We start from the raw sequence: 21,236 nt of genomic DNA, 5'->3' as shown, positions 1-21,236 counted from the left end.
GAAAAGATTAGAATTGTTGAAAGTTAAAAAAAAAAGTTCAAACCTGCATAGAAAAACAAATCCAGTATCATAGAATAAAACCAAAGATCAAGCCCTGTTTTGAGGTCCAGAACATTACAATAGAGCAGCTGTGAGAGAATTCAACATTAATGAATCAATAGTACGGAAGTAGAGGAAGCAAGAAGAACGAGTTGAGTAAAGTTTGATTTTGATGGTGCAAACGTTTCGTCGACATTATTGTGTTTGTTGGGGAGAAAACTCACAAACATACAGTACAGCACTTCAGAGTCACACTGCTACAGATCAAAGATTTATGTAAATTTGAAAAGCTGAACGCGTTCTGTGCTGTACAGGAGACACGGCATGAGATTGATTGGCAATGCTCTACAGCCAATCAGGACGCAGAACACAATGCGCTGTAAATCAAAACAACATGCAAAATTGCACTAGAAACATCTGTGAAACAGTGAGGCCACAAAAGGTGAACTGCGTTATAGCGAGGGACCACTGTATATAACAACATTCCAGTGTAGTGTGTTTATAGTGTATGTGTGCAGAATGGTGCACATATGTTTAATGCTGGGTTGAGCTGTAATAGTTATCCTCAGTCAAAGAAGAGGCTGACATCCAGGGAGTAGATTGTAACAGGTGGAGTTTACTTGCACTCAGATTGATGGTACAGGGAGATATGGCACAGTGTAGGAGGATGTGGAGGGGTGATGTGGGCTGGTTCCTGTGATCAAGAAGAGGAAATAATTAGAACATGAATACAGATTAAAGGGTCATAAAGCTGGCAACAAATTCCTCCACAACAACTCTACTAAGGCAGTGCATCAATCTGATACCACTTCTTAAGAGGGTTCACATTTATTAAAGCACTACTCAAATTGGGCCACAAGATGGAACTCCAACACAGGGGACGAATATTTATATCGAGGTAAGCAGTCAGCCCTCTAGTTAGCCACCATGTAATACAATAATATTACAGCATGCAAGTAACAGAGTAAAGCATCTTAAACATGGAATATTAACTCAAGTTTATGTGATGCACACCATTCACAACAAACACAGGATGGGCTATTCACTTTCCTTCCCAGCTGCTCTCTCCTCTGTTATATTAGTGACCAGTTCAATAGTTCATGCAGCGCCCTCTGGTGGTTGTGCCTTGTGTGTGTTTTGGGGGCTTGCAGCCAGGCAATAAAGGAAGGGAGTCACCACGTTAAGACTCAGCTGTCCTTGTCTACTTAATATTGCCGCTATTATAAACCCCAGATGTACATCCTCCTCTCTCATCAACTGTTGGGTCTGTGTTTCCACAAGCCCTGCTAGTTTAGAGACTTATTCATCATGAAGAAAACAAGGCACAACAGAACATCTTCAACCCGTTAGCGAGGGAAGGCTTGGTCGGAACCAGCTCTTGGAGCTCACGCTCCTCACCTGTCTCCCAAACCAACTCCTTCAAAGAGTAGCTCGCTGGCACCTATTTATTGACAAACTGTTACAATACAAGCACCTCCCACCGTAAAACCCCCAAATGGTTCAAAGACAAGACACTATGTGTCTGTATGTGTAAACATCTGTATGAATGTGTGTGCGTGTGTGTGTGTGTGTGTTCCTGTCTAGCTATCTTTGTGAGGACCCAAAGCTACATTCTACTATACTTGTGAGAACCAACAGTCACTTGTGAGGACACACTCACTGGTCCTCACAAGTTTGACGACCTTTTTGAGGCTCAAAATGTGGTTTTAGTGTCAAGGTTACAATTAGGTTATGGTTTTGTTTATGGTAAGGGTTAGGGTTAGGCATTCATTTTTAATGGTTAGGGCTAGGGTAAGGGGCTAGGGAAAGCATTATGTCATTGAAGGTCCTCACTAAGATAGCTGAACGGGCTTGTGTGTGTGTGAGAATGTGTGTGTGTGTGTGTGTGTGTGTGTGTGTGTGTGTGTGTGTGTGTGTGTGTGTGTTTGAGTGAGTGTCTGAGAATGTGTGTCTCTCTCTGTATGCATGACTTCCTGCTCACCAAAAGGGTCATAAAAGCAGGAAGCAACATCACAAGAAACAGATCTTCCAGATAGAATGTGTCTGCAATAAAAGCCTCTCCAGCCAGTGATTAGAGACAAAGGAATGTCTTGATCCTATAGATTGAACTCAGACCTTACAAATTTAAGAAGCATAATGACAACATTCAACAATTAGACTTAACATCATAAGTCATCGGAATCCTCAACAAAGCGCCAGGAGGAACCCATCAGTGTATATATATATATATATATATATAAGGCAGCAGAAACCCAAGAAAGAGGAGGAAGGCGAGGAACCATCATGGAAGGACAGGCCCCTGCACGGTATGTACCACCGGCAGATAGAGGAGGTGGCTGATATCCAGAAATCCTACCAGTGGCTGGACAAAGCTGGACTGAAAGACAGCACAGAGGCACTGATCATGGCAGCACAAGAACAAGCTCTGAGTACAAGATCCATAGAGGCTGGGGTCTATCACACCAGGCAAGACCCCAGGTGCAGGCTGTGTAAAGATGCCCCGAAGACAATCCAGCACATAACAGCAGGGTGCAAGATGCTAGCAGGCAAGGCATACATGGAACGCCATAACCAAGTAGCCGGCATAGTGTACAGGAACATCTGTGCTGAGTATAACCTGGAAGTCCCAAGGTCATAATGGGAGATGCCCCCAAGGGTGGTGGAGAATGACCGAGCTAAGATTCTGTGGGACTTCCAGATACAGACGGACAAAATGGTGGTGGCTAACCAACCGGACATAGTGGTGGTAGACAAACAGGAGAAGACGGCCGTAGTGATCGATGTAGCGGTTCCGAATGACAGCAATATCAGGAAGAAGGAACACGAGAAGCTGGAGAAATACCAAGGGCTCAGAGAAGAGCTCGAGAGGATGTGGAGGGTGAAGGTAACGGTGGTCCCCGTGGTAATCGGAGCACTAGGTGCGGTGACTCCCAAGCTAGGCGAGTGGCTCCAGCAGATCCCGGGAACAACATCGGACATCTCTGTCCAGAAGAGCGCAGTCCTGGGAACAGCTAAGATACTGCGCAGGACCCTCAAGCTCCCAGGCCTCTGGTAGAGGACCCGAGCTTGAAGGATAAACCGCCCGCAGGGGCGTGCTGGTGTTAGGATGCCTGGGTCGACCCAGAGGTTTTGAGTTTATTATATTATTTATCATTTCTAGTCTTTGGTTTCTTTCTTAGAGTTCTGTTTTATGATTTATGTCTCTGTGTTCTATAGTTGCTCTGTCTCCCCTGTCGGCTGTATCCCCTTGTTAAGTTCGCGTCTCTGTGTTATGTTTCTTTTTTTACTTTGAAAGTCCGTGTTTCATGTTAGTGTATCTGGTTTTGCTTCCCTTGTCTCGTTAGCCCTGATTTGCCCCAGCTGTGTTTCCCTCCTGTCTCCCATTTCCTGATTGCTCCCTCTGTGTATTTAAGCCCTGTGTTCTCTTTGGTCTGTGTCGCGATCTACCCTTATCTAGCTGTGTGTTCTGTCTGTATAAGTTTATCTGGAAGTCTCAGTTTTGTTACCTTCTGAGTTCAGCATTAAAGCTGTTTGAGTTTACGTTTGTCTCTGGAGTCTGCACTTTGGGTCCTTTTCCTGCCTGCACACAGCCGTCACATAACATATATATGTTTTATATATATATATATATATCTATATCTATATATATATATATATATATATATATATATATATATATATATATATATATGCATTGAGTTTTTTTATTCAGTCACCTTTGTCACTCACTATATATTAAAAGACCTCGCTGCATTGAATCATACTTGTTATCTCTGTCTCTCTTCCACAGCATGACTTTATCCTGTTTTCCTTCTCTCACCCAAACTGCTCACGGCAGATGGCCGTGATTTTTATTATATTTATATTATTATTTTATTCTAATTTTTGAGTTCAACAGAATACTTAAAATCATATTTGTATGCATAAACTGAATAAGTAACTGAAGTAATTAAATATTTTTTTGTATTTACATGAATATCTGAAGAAAATATTTCTGATTATTTATAGACAGTCTTTGATTTAATTTATTTACTACATGAATTTATTATTATAGAGCAGGGACTGGGATCACCTTATAAGAGCATAGAGTGATGGGATATGTGAGCAATCAAACCATGCACTAACATGAACATGTACTAATTTGGAGGAAATGAGGTCACAAGCTTTAAATGGGAGGACAAATGTGATTGGACTTACCTCAGAGAGAAAAGAGCACTTGATGACATGTGACCCCCAAATCAGGTTTGATTAACAGTAAAGAGGTCAGGAGTCACTTAAAGGCCATAGATATATGATGTGTATGTGTAAGCATTAGTGTGTGCATGTAAATGTGTGTGGGTGTTGGTAGCTTGCAGAGACCTTTATAAAGGGAGATGTAAGGTACCAGGATACAGCGGTGCTCCAAAAATCCCACGACAGAAATAAAAACACAAATGAATCTGATTCATGAAGCTCCACATAAAACAGACTGTCAGTCTGAGCCACAACCGCTTTGTGGTTCATGGTTCGATTGCTGGCTGCTCCAGTTTGCATACCAGAGTATCTTTTTACAAGATACTGGAGGACATCAAGTAGCTCTGCTGTGTTCATCAGGGTGTGAAGGAGTGGGTGTGAGAATGAATAGGTGAAACGATCCAACAAGAACTGTGAGTACTTAAATAACCCAAATGGCTGTGACACAGGCTTTTATATATAGAAGGAGAAAAATACAGAGAGGAAGCGGACGTGCTTTATTTGCTGTCACTGATAACAGATGAGAAAGGGCAGATTACTGAGAGGAACAAACAAGAAAATGTTTCTGCTTCATCTGTTCTGTGAGTAAATTCTCTCTGGTTGTTTGAGTGTCTGTATTTTAGTCGGGTTATTATGGGAGAAGACGAGAAATTTAGATTGGACTGAATTTATCTTAAGAGCATCATGAGAACACAGAGCAGGTCTACAGAGGGACTCATACCATGTTACACAGTAAGAAGGAATCTCGTAGAAAATGTGGATTTACTTGAAATGTGCAGACATGTTACACTCAGTCAGTTGTTGGTATGTTTGATAATAAACTGATTGCAGAGGTTTAAAGTGATTGGTGAGTGTATGCAATAATAAATAAGCAATAAAATAAAAGTGAAAGGCTAAATGATCGAGGGGGTTGCCATTGTTGATGTATACTAACTGGCCTCTATATTAGGTACGCCTGCTAAATCACTTGTTAGTAGAAATATCATCACCCATAACCAGATGGCTGCCCCGGCCTGAGCCTGGTTTCACTGGAGGTTTCTTCCTGTTAAAACAAAGTTTTTAACCCCAACTGTTTCCAACTGCTTGCTCATAGGTTACTGATTGCTCTCGGTTATTGTAGCGTCTTTACCTTACAACATAAAGCACCTCTTGTGAGGTTAGAGCACATGAACAGAATAATCTCATCAACCAACCTACATGTGAATAGGAAAACATAAGAAAACAGGCTGAACTTAACTGGGCCTCAAAATTCCCCACATCCACACATTTGTGCCTGTTAGCACCGAACACCTTCAGAGCTGCTCTGAAAGCACCAGAGCTGCATGATAGATTTGCTTGATGTTAATACAGGAATGTGGATAAATAGTTGTGTGTGCACTGATTCCTTCGGCCGTTTTGCCTGTGAAGCCATCGTTCTCTAACACTTACTTACTTATTTACTTATGCCTAATAAACTTCCTGCTGTATAGGCCATCAGCATCTTCCACAGTGCTCCGTGTTCTCTCTGTGTTGGAGTTCTCTTCATCGTGTATTCTTTGGCCTCCCTTCCTGGGTCTGTGTCAGGTCTTGTTTATTAATGCTGTTGCCTGGTTTCCACAGCGTACGTCTTATTCATCTCCATCTTTTTCTTCCTTCATCTTGTCCTTTTAACACATCCTGTATAAAAAAACAACATACCCACTTGTGTTGAGTTTAATGTTCCTTAGTTACCTTTAGAAAAACAAAATTGCTTTCCTCTCACTGACTCAGTGAACTGTTTTATTTCTCTTCAGTTCTGATCTCAGTGCTGAGCTGCACAGCAAACCAAGGTCAGTAACCTTAGTTATTTATTTATTATATTATATTTATAAATAGTTTTGTTTTTCAAATACGTTAAATTGTCAAGATTGATATGCATTGTTTTAGTGGAAGTTTCCAATGTAAAATTGCTGGAAGTAGCTAAATGAATTTAAAGGGTTCACAATCTGACAGCTGCTCTCGTAGCCCTCACAACACACATGTGCTTTCACTTTTTGATTTTCCTTGAATAAGTTTGTGATATTATTAATTATTTTAAGACATTGTCATTGATCATCTTAATTTTATTTTAACACTTCACAGCTCGTCTGACTGTGAGTCCCAGCAGCTCTCAGCTCTATAAAGGAGACTTTGTGTCTCTGAGCTGTGAGGAGGACGACAGCTCTGCTGGATGGACTCTGAGGAGAAACACAAGTAAAAAACAGAGGACTCAGTGTGGAGTCGACTGGGGAAAAAAGCATAGCTCTTCCTGTAAAATCACTGATCTCTTTACATGGGACAGTGGAGTTTACTGGTGTGAGACCAGAGAGGGTCCCATCAGTAACATGGTTAACCTGACAGTCACTGGTAAGCTGAGTGTGTAGAGTTAGTGTTGATGAAGCTGTGTGTAAATGGATGAAATGCTGTAGTTTGTCTCTGTGTTGAGGTGGATCAGTGATCCTGCAGAGTCCTGTCCTCCCTGTGATGGAGGGAGATGACGTCACTCTGCTCTGTAAAACAAAGACCACTCCCTCCAACCTCCCAGCTGCTTTCTATAAAGATGGCTCCCTCATCAGGAAGCAGCCTACAGGTCACATGACCATCCAGCATGTTTCCAGGTCTGATGAAGGCCTCTACAAGTGTGACATCAGCGGTCATGGAGAGTCTCCATCCAGCTGGATCACTGTCACAGGTGACACACTCACCTGTCTGTGTTTCTGCAGCTTTCAACATTCACAATGTGACGACAACTTAATGACTGTGTTTGCTTTATTTTAGACAAACACACCACCTCACCTCCACCTACATCCACACCTCCAACTACATCAGCCTCTATTACTACAAACACTCCTGCTTATTCCTCGTTCCTTCTCTGTGTGTTATTTCCTGTTGGAGCAGTCTGTGTTTTGGTTCTACTGGTGTTACTGGTTCTGAGACAACATTTTCAGAGGAAACTTGAAGGTAAGACTCAGAATTATTACTTGATAACTTCATGGAAATTTCATTATCATATTATTTATAAACAAGGTGTTTGTAAATAAAAACAACTGTTGTCTTGAATTAAGTCCTCATCAAAACTTTTGGTACATTTGGGGGGGAAAGGTGAAGATAACATTACATCCAGTGACCTCAACATATCACATCACTGATAACAGCCTTTCAAATTGGTCAGCAGTAGTGTTTTATGTCTGTTTCTAGATGTACAATGTGCTTATATGTGAGTTTAAAAAAATATTAAAATGACTGTTATAAGGCTAAGACTTGGTTTAAGATTAAAGATTTTCATGCAAGCAATGAATTTTGACTGTCTGTGCACTGCCTGGATTGATTACAAGAAGGCCTATGACTCGATGTCCCACACCTGGATCCTGGAATCCCTAGACCTATACAAGATCAACAGGGTCCTTAGAGCTTTCATCAGGAACTCAATGGGGATGTGGAGGACTACACTAGAGGCCAACTCCAAGCCCATAGCACAAGTCACCATCATGTGCGAGATCTACCAAGGGGATGCTCTGTCCCCACTGCTGTTCTGCATAGGCCTGAACGCCCTCAGTGAGATCATTGACAAGACTGGATACAGATACTGACTACAGAAAGTAGTCAGAACCGACTGGATTGAACTACCAGAAGTCAACATTGCAGACACTGAGGGCAGCTACAACTACTTGGGGATCCCACAGGCAAATGGGAACCATGAAAAAGCCGATAGGAAAGCTGCAACCACCAAGTACCTGCAGAGGGACAGACAAGTCCTGAAGAATCAGCTGAACAGTAAGAACAAGTTCCGGGCCATCAACATCTACGCCCTGCCTGTGATCAGGTACCCTGCTGGTATAATAAGTTGGCCAAAGGAGGAGATAGAAGCCACTGACATAAAGACAAGAAAGCTCCTTACCATGCATGGAGGGTTTCACCCCAAGTCCAGCACCCTGAGGCTGTACTCTAAGCGGAAGGAAGGAGGCTGGGGACTGGTGAGTGTCAGCACCACAGTCCAGGATGAGACAACGAACATCCAAGAATACATTGGGAAGATGACCCTAACTGACCGAGTGCTCAGTGAATACCTCAGGCAGCAGAAACCCAAGAAAGAGGAGGAAGGCGAGGAACCATCATGGAAGGACAGGCCCCTGCATGGTATGTACCACCGGCAGATAGAGGAGGTGGCTGATATCCAGAAATCCTACCAGTGGCTGGACAAAGCTGGACTGAAAGACAGCACAGAGGCACTGATCATGGCAGCACAAGAACAAGCTCTGAGTACAAGATCCATAGAGGCTGGGGTCTATCACACCAGGTAAGACCCCAGGTGCAGGCTGTGTAAAGATGCCCCTGAGACAATCCAGCACGTAACAGCAGGGTGCAAGATGCTAGCAGGCAGGGCATACATGGAGCGCCATAACCAAGTAGCTGGCATAGTGTAGAGGAACATCTGTGCCGAATATGGCCTGGAAGTCCCGAGGTCAAAATGGGAGACGCCCCCAAGGGTGGTGGAGAATGACCGAGCTAAGATCCTGTGGGACTTCCAGATACAGACGGACAAAATGGTGGTGGCTAACCAACCGGACATAGTGGTGGTAGACAAACAGAAGAAGACGGCCGTAGTGATCGATGTAGCTGTTCCGAATGACAGCAATATCAGGAAGAAGGAACACAAGAAGCTGGAGAAATACCAAGGGCTCAGAGAAGAGCTCGAGAGGATGTGGAGGGTGAAGGTAACGGTGGTCCCCGTGGTAATCGGAGCACTAGGTGCGGTGACTCCCAAGCTAGGCGAGTGGCTCCAGCAGATCCCGGGAACAACATCGGAGATCTCTGTCCAGAAGAGCGCAGTCCTGGGAACAGCTAAGATACTGCGCAGGACCCTCAAGCTCCCAGGCCTCTGGTAGAGGACCCGAGCTTGAAGGATAAACAGCCTGCAGGGGCGTGCTGGGTGTTTTATATATATATATATATGTATGTATATACATACATGAGACTAATATAAAACCATTAAACTTATTACAGAGGACAGCGCTAAGAATTATGCATAATGTTAAATATAGCGAACAAACTATTAGTTTGTTTATAAAATTGACAACACAAAGGCAATTGTGTCAAACACTTACTGGTATAAGAATGTGGAATTCTCTCCATGATCATCTTAAGGGTTGCACAAATGTTTTTCAATTGAAAATGTGCTATAAGAATAAAATGATAAACCAATATGAGGAAGATGAAAATAACAGGAGTTAACTGTAGAAAGAATTATCCCTTTAGTTTGATATTTAGTGTATTGCTAATTTATTATTATGCTGTTTTGTTGGGGCGATCGTGGCTCAAGAGTCGGCAGTTCGTCTTGTAATCGGAAGGTTGCCGGTTCGAGCCCCGACTCGGGCAGTCTTGGTCGTTGTGTCCTTGGGCAAGACACTTCACCCGTTGCCTACTGGTGGTGGTCAGAGGGCCTGGTGGTGCCAGTGTCTGGCAGCCTTGCCTATGTCAGTTCGCCCAGGGTGCCTGTGGCTACAGTGTGTGTGAACGGGTGGATGACTGAATGTGTAAAGTGCTTTGGAGTCCTTAGGGACTAAGTAAAGTGCTATACAAATACAGGCCATTTACCATTTGTTTTGCGCTGTGTAGAATAGTGTCAGAGTGTATTTTGGTTGTAAGCGCCTATTTGTACTATTAAAGATAGGGGGCAGGTGTTAATAAGAATTCATTCTTCTTCCTGCTCAGATACAGTGTTATTTTAATTGAAAGGAAGGTTTGTGTATAGGACATGAAATACTGCTGTACTATGTGTGGAATGTGTGAAATGAAATATATATAATCTACTGACGTGCTGCTTAATTTGTCACATGTTTTTTTGCATCTCTTACTGTCTTTTTATTTTCCCCTCTTAGCTTTTAAGCTCCACTTCCCACCTCTTCCACACTAAATTGTACAGTTCTACAAGGTGCAAAAACACACTGGAAAAATAGAAGAGAGCCAGATTACACAAAGAGATACAAGGCAATACAAAAAGCCCCAAAAGTGCGTTACAGATTGGCTAGACCTAAACTTTTATACTTTGCACATACATTAACATCCAGCATAAGCAAATTACCATATTCATATGGGATTCAATTTGTTTCAACGGTAGTTTTCTTTTGAAAAGTTGACTTAGTTGAAAAATCTAAAAATGTTCTTGCTGTAGTTGTTAAGTTGACCGTGAAGGTTGTTCTTTGCATGCTGGAATGCATGGTTTTTAGCCTTTGGTCAGCACGTTTCCTGTTTGTGATGAAGACACTGCAATAGGGCTGTTCGATATAACGATATATATCGGATGACGATATAAAAACATCTATCGTTTCATTTTACGCTATCGTTTGTTTCGTGGTGTCGAAAAAAAAACTATTTACAACAATATTTTTTCATCATTTTGATGATCACTGTAGTGACTATATTAATTTCTTAAAGTTCTCTCTTTCTCTTATACTTAATATAACCTCACTAGAGACAGACAAGTGCCTGTTTTTATGCGTTGTCATTACCAACAATGACAGTAAAACCATCGCATGTCCGCTTTTTTATTTTCCACATAAACCTTTCACAATAAATCTCAAGATCCTGTTGAGAGTTTTCAAAATAAACTGAATCACATAAAAGAGGATGCAGAGTGTTTACAGATGAAAAGCAACAAAGAGCCGTCAGGTGCTAAAAAGAAACCTTAGACTCAAACGCTAGAACAGACTTTTCTCCGCAGCACGCTGTGTAATAAATACGTACAAAGAAAATGACGGCCATTACAACTTATGTCTAAAAATGTATCGTTTCATTCATCGGTTAAAACACTTGACTCCAGGTATACGACGCCCAGCTGGAAACACTTCACACAAGTCGAGCTGCCCGACATTTACAGAAAATGTTAAATTTTTGTGATTTATATCGTTATCGGGACGATAGATGTCTTAATATCGGGATATGAGATTTTGGTCATATCGCACAGCGCTACACTACAGCTGCACAGGTTTTAGTGCAGGGCTGTTATGAAAAAGTAATAGAATGTAAGCAATAAAATGTCAATGATTAGTCTGTACAAATAATAAAGACAAATCTTGGTAAATTACTCTCAGTACAGTTCTGCTGCATGCCAGTTTTAGATTTTATAACATGCTGACATGTTGACCAGTAGAAACATTTTTCAGCAAGTTTCCTATAAAGCTCACAGCTGTGTGGTCAATCAGTCAGATGTATTCTTCTGTGTGAGTTCTCATTTTTCACAGCAGTGTAATGAGAAGAAATATAACTGTTGAAGGCCTGACTGTTTGACATGACTTTTATGTAAGGTAACATAAAAAAAGTGTTTGAAGGAATCTATGATGTCCTATGAAGTTGAGCATTCAGAGATTTGCACTCTTGATGGTAAAGCTTATAGTTTTGGCCAGATCAGATGAACCTGAAACATTCTTAGTTCTTATGCAAACCCCAGTACGTCATGGGAAACTCCCAGCATAGGGGGCTTCCATGATGGACTGAGGAGTTTTTTCTTTACTCACCTCCTTTTACTCTATATGTGTTTGTACACTAAAATCAGCTTTCAGCCTACATGATTCCCATTCTTGTTTATCCTTTCCTTCTTTAGAAAGAGCAGAGATTACAACTCACCTTCAAGAAGGGACATTTTCTAAATTTTTCTGAGTGATGTTGAAAGTCTGACCATCTGTCTCCATCTTACCCTATCCCTAACATCCTCCTCTGACACACCAAACTTCTGAATGTTCTCCTTCACTAAATCCACGAATCTTCTGTGTTCATCCTCTTTTTCTCCTGCCTGGCTGTATCTTCAGAATCCTTTGTCTAACATATTCACTATTCATCATCTGCACATGTTCAAACCATCTCAGACCTCACTTGTTAATTTTGTGTGATAACCACCCAAATTCAGAAAACAGACCTGATGGAGGTGTTTTTTTGAGTTCATAGAGTTCATAGGGTCAATATGTGAGATCAGAGACTGGGAACTGGCCCTGGTAGGTGGGGTTTCCCCTTTATAAGCACAGGTGCAGGTAATTAGTTCATCTCTTGTGTGAATACCTGATCTAAGCAGTGTTATTTGGCCTTCTAATTTTTTTTAAGACAGCTTGATATGAAAAAACATTGTTTCATGCCCGTGGGGAAACTTGTAGTGGACTATGCCACCTCTTGTGGATACTTATCGGGCTGTGACCCTAACCTGGAGACAGATGGTCAAGCTGCTGCTTTGTTGGGGTGGATTTCTGCTGGGCAGAGGTCCTTTGCAACTTGGTTTAAAACTGGTTTACCTTGACAGCAAAGAGCTAAAGACTGTTTCTTACTATTGTTTGTTTATTTTGTTTAGTTGGTTATAATGGTTGGTTATATTTTATTGTATCAGAAAGCACCAATTAATGTAATGATTTTGTTTTAGAGTGGTTTAATCACGGTGTGTTGCAGACAGTGAAGGCACTGTGTGGAGACAGTTATTATTATTTTATTATTATTGTTGTTGCTTTCTGCATGTACTGCAGTGATGGGCATTGAAGATTTTCTTGTATATATTTTTGCTCATTTGGGTTGAAGTGTAGATCTCTGTGCATTCAAAGTGTAACACATGATGTTTGTTTTTAATAGATTCTCTGCAGTGCTTATCCTGTCTTCCTCGTGCTATCGTACAATTTTTTAGCTTTTAATGCATTTAATGAAGTAGATCTTTTAATATTTTTTTTGTTTGGTGCTGCTGTTGCATGTATAGAAACATTGTTTTGTATCAGCTTTAAACCTTGTGAAATGGCTATAGCCCATTTCCTATTCAAGTAGTACCACCCAGGGGTAATAAATATTTGTTGTAACACTTAACAAGCTGTTGATGTTATTATCTGGATTCTACTAGTAGTGATGTGTCATGTGCAAAGAGCCAATTCCCCACTTTAAAAAAACAAAAACAAACAAACAAGGTTTTTTGTGTTGCCACAGTATTAAACTGTCTTCCCACATACATTGCACACAGCATCATTTCCATGCTGAAGGTAAACACAGTTATGAACTGTGAACAAAGTCAATATTGCGTATTTTGTGGTCTAATGTTTTGTGCATCAGGTTTCTCATTGGCTCACACTCTCACAGAGCCATAGCACGCACATGAATGAGGGGGAAGGTGATTGTAGTTCCTATTAACAGGGTATCGCTGACTAACTCTGCTAATTGCAGAGTTTACTTTTGTCTGTATGTCATATTTACGATGAAAAACAAATTTAATCACATTAGATATTGATATTTTCATATGGGGATTGATCCTGCAACATGAAACCCTTGTGTTGTTGCTATTGATATTTAAGGATCGCTCCACACTCAGTCAGTGAGTGAGACAGTAGGCAGTTGTGAGGAGGAGAGTGAGAGTGCAAAAAGACACAAATATGACAGACACCCATAAATGAAGCAGCATCTGGCAGCAGATACTAACTAAGAGGAGGAGCCCCCAGCTGAAATTTCATTGGCCCTTACAGGCGAAGAAGATTTGAATGATCCTGCAGGGAAAGCTTTTTAACCAGGGACTGTAGAAAACAGTCACAGTGTCATTGTCAATTGTCAATATCATTGTTTTCAACTGACAACTGATTAGACTCTATGTTTTGAGGAGTTCGTTCACAAGTCATAAATCCCTACTTACCCACAGCTCTCATGTAGCTGAAGTCTGACAAACATTAAATCTTTAGGCCCAGCACCCACGGTACTGCAGGCAAAAGAAGGGCGATTCTCTTTTATCGGCTGTAACAAAAGCTCTGTAATATATAGTCCCGGTGTGGAAATTTTAGCTAAAAGCTCATATAAACCACTTCTACAACTGCCAAACACAGCAAAACATCAAACAGTTAAGAGAGCAGTTACGTCATTTTGCAAAATGTTGGTAAACAAACACAACGGAGTCTCGTCAGTGCAGAGCCTCAGCTGATCAGAATCAGAATACTTTATTGATACCTAGGGGAAATTATTTTGGTTACAGTGCTCCAGTACAAACAGTAACAAGACAACAATACACTAAGTAAGAAATAGCACAATATATACAATGTATCTATCTATCTATCTATCTATCTATCGATATATAAAAGTCACTTATTGATAAGTAGCTGAATAAGAAAGAAGAGCATGTATAGGTGTAGCTATTGCAGTATACAGTGTGTTAAGTTGATGAGTTGTAATGATCCACTTAACAAAGCATCACTCAAAAGCTGAGATCTCACAGATTCCAAAACTGCAAGTTTCATCCCACTCTGACCAAAATTCACCAAACCAGCCGTAAAAACAGACCACAAAGATGTACAGCGTTCCATGAAATATAACGTAAAATCGAACTTACCGTGTCTGTATTTTCCAACGTATGTCATGGTTCTCAAGATCTGGAGAGGTCGTGGTGTGTACCTTTTGTCTTAGCCTCTTCCACCAGGGCGGAACTGGGCCCTGATTCCCCGCCTCTGAACCCGCCCTGAACACACACCTGTGGCTCATTCACACAGATCCTGGCAAACTACTTAAGATGGAAAGAGAGACTGCTTCCTCGCTGGATCGTCACACTACCTAGCACCTTCTTGATCCCCTGCCCGTCTTCCCTGCCGTCTGGATCTCTGTGGACAAGTGTGAGTGAGCGTGAGCTTTTGGAGTGGACATTCGGAGTGAGCTGAAGAGGGGCGTGTGTGTGCCCCCGTCTTGGACCTTCCCTTTGAACCCCGCTTTACTCCCCCGGAGCCCCGTGTTATCCGTTTCACTGTATATATGTATATATTCTCACTTGGTGTCACGTTGTGAATAAACCCTCACCTTCTCTCCGTACTTCAGAATCCTGCGAGTGAGTCCTTTGCCTACTACTCTGTGACAACGTATAAACATCCATTTGGGAAGTTCAATCCTTTCTGCTGTTCAGTACCTAAATTTTTTTTTTAATCTGACAGACGATGGCAAAATGTGGCAAACTGCAAAACACCTGTCTATCTATTTGTTAAAAGTGCTGTAAACTTTCACTGTTTTACTTCAGAAGGATAAGTCGTTTGCTCAGATAATGTTCATATGTCGATTACTGGTTTTCTGGAGTTAAATGTCAACTGGAGCATATTTTCAAAGTGGTTATATGCAGTAAAACCAAAAAATAGGCAACAAGGAACATTTGGAGCAAAACATTTGGCCACATTTAGGAGTTACAGTCAAGTGTAATCTGCATGTACACAAAGAAATAAAAAGGAAATACAACTTAGAATGAACACTGTACATGCTGTTGGATGATGTTGGACTAATACTTGGCCCCTCTTTGAATACTGTCGCCCATTGATGTCCCCATACTCAGAAAAATCCTAGATCCACTACTGGTTTGTTCACATGTTGCTGCATAGTTGAAGGTCTTCATTAAACCATTGCAAAAAGGTGCAGAACATTAATTTAAAGCATGTCAAAATTCTTCTTACTCTCAACATTTGGTGAATGTAAGACAGAAATCAGTCTTTAACACACAAAGACAAGTTTACATTCACACCTAAAGCCAAGTAAGAACCAGCATTTAACAAATTTCGCAATATTAATGGTGTTGTGTGTTTTAAATTGTGCATGTAAAACCTCAGCAACTACTTCCTCCTGTTGTTTCCTCTGAACACGTCTGTAGATAATCTTCACAGTGTTGATGATAGTGTCTGTATAGTCTATACAGTGTGAGTTGTTCTTCCGCTGTTAATTGTGAATGACAAAAAAAGAAACAAAAAACAAGCAGTTGGAGTTTCTCTGTAACAAATAAAATGACCACAGAGCTTCTGAAAGTGGCTGAAAGTCTATATACTGACTGAACTTTTACATAAATGCTGTCATGTTCTCTCTGTGTGTTTTATTGTAACACATTGTGTACAATCTACACATCAGTGAGAAGAGACAGCATGAGTTTTAAACAAACAGACATCAGACTAAAAACAGGTGCTTTATTGAAAGGAAATTAAGTCTACTTCTTACTTCTAAGTGAAAAGATACATTATTAGTTATTAACAAAGAGCTGAGACAAGTCTTTTAATGTATTTTCAATAAGAAATCAATAGATGGTCAAATGTTTTGTATATAACAAGAGAATAGAACTCTTTAATGACTCTTTCTCCATTAAATAGACACAGTGTCAATGACGTTATTAAAAATCTGCATGAAAATCATTTAGTAAACTTTAAATGGATCACGTGCTTTTTCTGTGTGACACAGTGATGATGATAGTGTGTATATAGTGTAACAAAGTGTGGGTCTATGTGGTACTTTGCAGTAAAATGTGTTTTCTTCTGGTGTTAATGATGAATCACCAGAAACAACAGGTGGGTGTTTGTCTGAGACAGATGAAGCAACCACAGGGCTTCTGAGACATGTTGGCAGTTTCTAAGAAATCTTTTCATGATCGTCTTCTTTTAACACACATCCTGAACACTGACAGCACTTTTATAAGCTTCACTCTGCACTGATGACCTCTGTATGTGTTTTATTGTGCAGGCTGTGATCCAGCTACGGTCTATTTATCAGTGAGAGCAGACAACATCAGTTGTCGACCAACAGACATCAGAACAAACAGGTCCAGAGGTACAGCTGCTCTTTACTTGGTAAAAAGAAATCAAGCATGTTCTTAAAAAACAATAATGTGAACAAGAACGAATGTGTAGTCAGAAAAGCACTTGTGTCCTTTATTTAAGTGTAAATGGTTTTACACACAGGACATGTACAATTTGTGAAAATGTTGTTTGTGTTTAAAACAGACTCACCTATTCTTGATGCAGCCGTTCATACTCACCGCACAATTACACAGCATGAACCTGTAGTATTTAATTTTCAGATCAGGTTTACTGTACTTGTAGCTTAAAACATTCATCGGTTGTGAATATGCAGCAATACGTAAATAGTAAAATAACAGTGTTTTCCCTCAGACACACAACTAGTATCTAAAGTCCTTTAAAGTCAACAGTGTCTTTTGTTTCTAAGAAATTTTTTCATGATCTTCTTCTTTTAACACACATCCTGAATACTGACAGCAATTTTATAAGCTTCACTATCTGCACTGATGACCTCTGTATGTGTTTTATTGTGCAGAGTGCGATCCAGCTACAATCTACTCATCAGTGAGAAGAGACAAGATCACTCATGGACAAACAGACATCAGACCAAACAGGCGCAGAGGTACAGCTGCTCTTTATTCAAAGGAAATCAAGTCTACGTCCATCTTTCCTGTGTTATTTAGCCTAACTACAGCTCTGTGGCTAGCTACCACATTGCTTTACAGGTATAGTAGATAGATGTACTTCACTGAACCTCCTATTGTTACTAATATTAAGTTAATTTAGTTAAGTTAATGAAGTACTTCATGTTTTAGTTTTTTCACAAATACTTCAGACAGGACATCGTTTATAAGCAAACCTGTAACTCAGCTAAACCTCATAAATCATCTATGACATCGACGTCTGGATGTTAAACTTTATCGTAACATGTGGGTGAACAACCACGCTGATCGCTTTATTGATGCTGAAAGAATTTGGGTTGTAACTCTAAAGCAGGAGTGGGGAACTCCAGGCCTCGAGGGCCGGTGTCCTGCAGGTTTTAGATCTCACCCTCGGTCATCAAACCTGAATCAAATGATTAGTTCATTACCAGGCCTCTGGAGAACTTCAAGACATGTTGAGGAGCTAATTTAGCCATTTAAATCAGCTGTGATGGATCAAGGACACATCTAAAACCTGCAGGACACCGGCCCTCGAGGCCTGGAGCTCGACACCCCTGCTATAAAGTGTTTTTTTTGTTTTGGGAATTGAAGGAAAATCTGTACTTTATGGTTTGATCAAGAAGTTTTTAAAATGAAATCCAACAAAATCAAACATAATTCATAGTCTGGAAAATAAATGGTTGCCTAAAGTCCCGTCACACAGAAAAGGTAAATAATGTTTATTATAAATGCTTCGTATTATATAATGATGACCAAAAAAGGTGACTAAATCTCTTGCTGTGGGCTGTGGGTAAGTTGCTTTGCTGAATGATTATGTTGAAGATAAATCGTCATGAAATGGTCTCATTGTTATTAACAGCACATGAAAATATAAAAACTTAAGCTCAGGCCGGGCTCTCAGGGTTTATGCTCATATTTAATGGTTTGTTAGACCAACATTAGCATTCAGTGTGAGCACAGGAAGTCATGTGAACTTTGTAAAATGGTTTAAAGTGAAGGCAGGTGAAAGTATAAAACCGCAGGCTGTCAAAAAGGAGGCCGGAGTTCACTGCCTACTCATTCTTCACTCTTAACCAATTCTGCTTAATTCTGTTTAATCTCTTTTATTAAACAATTCTTAAACAATCTTTTATTAAACAATCTTTTCCCATTCTCATTCTCTGTTGCCTCTACGTGCAAATGGAAAAAAAAAGCACTGTATATGTGTGTTTTACCCATATTCTATCGCAATATTTCATTTTCTTATCATTGCCTAACATTGTACCAGTATTACCGTGAACGGTATAACATGGCTCAGCCCTACTGCAAAGCTTAGTGAAGAACTTGCAATTTGAAAATATCCATGAGAGCAGGCTCAACAAACCTGCACACATCTAAAGAACTGCTCATCTGTCCCTGCAGCTGGAGGAGAGCTTGCCCTCACTCCTCCAGCTCCCATCCACTGACTCTGGTAAAGTGTCCTGTGCTGTACATTTGCAGCAGCATCTACTGCAGCCCAAACCAAAATCTCTTTCACACTAAAACCTTATTTGTGACAGTTTGGCTGTAAAACCTTTAATAAGAGTTTGTTGTTTCCTCGCTGAAGATCTGTTCTAAAAATGACCTTTACTGATCTTAACCGTGAATGGACTCTTATTGTTTGAACTGTGTGTGTTTGTGTTTTCAGAGTTTCCATCTGACCAAAATGGCATCTACCCATGAAGTAATCCACCAGTCCAACCACTGGAATCCTGTTGCTGGTCCACACAGGCGCTCAGACTAGATTTTTATATATTCTGTTTGATCTTCTCATTAAACATATTCACATAACACATATTATAACAAATATTTGAATGTAATGTAATGCAGTGTATGGAAAACAATCAGTACCTGGCAGGACGGTGCTGCCCTCCCCACAGCAGTGATCTCTGCAGATCTCTGTAAGAAACTTTGGTCTCACTTGTTCTTCTTGTGCGGTTCTCTGGATTTCACAAATATTAATGAAGAAAAATGTGAGTCGTTGTGGCTGATTAAGATCTGAATAAAACCATAACCACAGATTAAAAGCAGCATGAGCATCACTGGAAACTTTTAAAACTTAAAGAGTTTTAAAAGATCTCAGTTCATATGGTCCAGCCGAGCTTTAAAAGAAAAGTTAAAAACAATAAGAGTTTAAAAACTAAACGGCACAGAATTAAGACATGTAGGGTAGGGTGAACAAGTGGGTCTTCAACTTAGCTTTAAAAACCTCCACAGAGCATGCCTGCCTAATATCTTGAGGGATGTTGTTCCACAAAAATGAGGCACGAAAAGAAAAAGCACTTTATCCAATAGTCTTTTTTCTGACTTTAGAAACACTGTGTTGAATAAAAGCTTTGAGTTATGCTTATGATGAGATTTGAGAAATAATTTGCTTTGTCTGTAGGGGCCACCGTAGGGTCCAGCAAATCAGATTAAATATGTACACACACTCATGTTTATGTCAGTGTGTCATCGAAAGTATAAAATATAAACGTGCATTTCTGAAACAAACTCTGTCCTGAATTTTCTCACGTTAAAGAATGACTCAAGCAAACATGTATCTTTATACGTTTGTTTGAGTATAAATAGTGTAAAGGGTGACGTATATTTGTGAAACTTCATGTGTTATTAGCCTTCATCTATGTGGCCAAACTTATTCAGACCCTGTAACAGAACAGATCAGACGGGAGGCTGCAGACGGAGCTGTAATCAAAGGTGTGTGAGGCAAAGTGATGTGTATCTGAGCTGAAGGCTGATCAGTTAGTGTGACCACTGTGGGATGTCAAGATGCTCTCAAGGTGATGATTAGCTTTTATTTCAGGCATATGAAACAAACCAACATACACAAATACCTGCATATACAGCACCATGAAAAAGTATCCATACCCCTTGAACTTTTACACATTTTGTCGCCTTACAAACACAAACTTAAATGTTTTTAATTGGGATTTCTGTTATGGAGCAACACAACCATCATATAATTGTGAAGTGGTGTGAAAGTGATGCGTGTTTTTCAAATTTTAAGCAAATGAAAATCTGAGAAGAACTGAGAATCAATGAGTCTGTAATAATAAACTTTTACAGCAGTATTTCCATGTTTTTTTCTGACATCGCTTTAAATTGAATGACAGCACTAACTGCTGCCTCTGTTAAAGGATGTCAGGATGAGTAATGCAGTTATGAACTTTTTTTACAGCAGACTCTTCTCTTCAAAACTTTCATTAAACAAACTGTTATGTAAATGTGTGTTAGTACATATAAAAACTAACACTTTCTCACATGACAGAAGAGGTTTGTATTTCCTCCGTTTGAACAATATGTGTCGCTAACTGGTGATTCTAGATCGGTCATATATGTGAGGTAGGTGAGGTGCTTGAAGTGCACAGAACAAGCTGCTGCATGAATGTGTGGTTAGTCAACAGCACTTTGAGCTGTCAGTGAGACTAGAAAAGAACTTTATATTATGTGCCTGTTTAATGTTGCAGACTGATGGTAGTTTGTACCTGTGAGCTCAAACACCAACAATAATCCAACATTTGAATCCATTTATTCTGAGCTTAAACACTCACACGACTACAGTCCACGAACTAGTGGTGGGCGGATCGATCCAAATATCGATTATATTGATACCAAGTCGGCATCGGTATCAGATCAATACTAGCCTGGTTAGATCGATTCTTTACTTTAAGTTCTGCTTTTGTTTGCAATGCTGTGTTTTTGGCAACGACGAAACAGCCAGGTCACCGGACTCGCCGCTCCTGTGTCGGCACAGAGC

At 40.4% G+C, this 21,236-nt stretch overlaps 2 long non-coding RNA genes across 2 annotated transcripts; both read left to right on the top strand.

Moving 5' to 3' along the window:
- Positions 1 to 4,461: 4,461 nt before the first annotated feature.
- LOC109200026 (uncharacterized) lies at positions 4,462 to 6,622 on the top strand. Its single transcript, XR_002060251.2, has 3 exons — positions 4,462 to 4,853; positions 6,045 to 6,080; positions 6,373 to 6,622. It is a non-coding gene; the product is annotated as an uncharacterized LOC109200026 (long non-coding RNA).
- A 295-nt stretch (positions 6,623 to 6,917) lies between these two features.
- On the top strand, positions 6,918 to 20,377 carry LOC112845044 (uncharacterized). Its single transcript, XR_003217831.1, has 5 exons — positions 6,918 to 6,961; positions 7,048 to 7,230; positions 16,744 to 16,830; positions 17,335 to 17,421; positions 19,128 to 20,377. It is a non-coding gene; the product is annotated as an uncharacterized LOC112845044 (long non-coding RNA).
- The last annotated feature ends 859 nt before the right edge of the window (positions 20,378 to 21,236 follow it).

This window comes from Oreochromis niloticus, unplaced genomic scaffold (genome assembly GCF_001858045.2).
Source record: "Oreochromis niloticus isolate F11D_XX unplaced genomic scaffold, O_niloticus_UMD_NMBU tig00002581_pilon, whole genome shotgun sequence".
Lineage (NCBI taxonomy): Eukaryota > Metazoa > Chordata > Actinopteri > Cichliformes > Cichlidae > Oreochromis > Oreochromis niloticus.
This window is presented reverse-complemented; position numbering and strand designations above follow the sequence as displayed.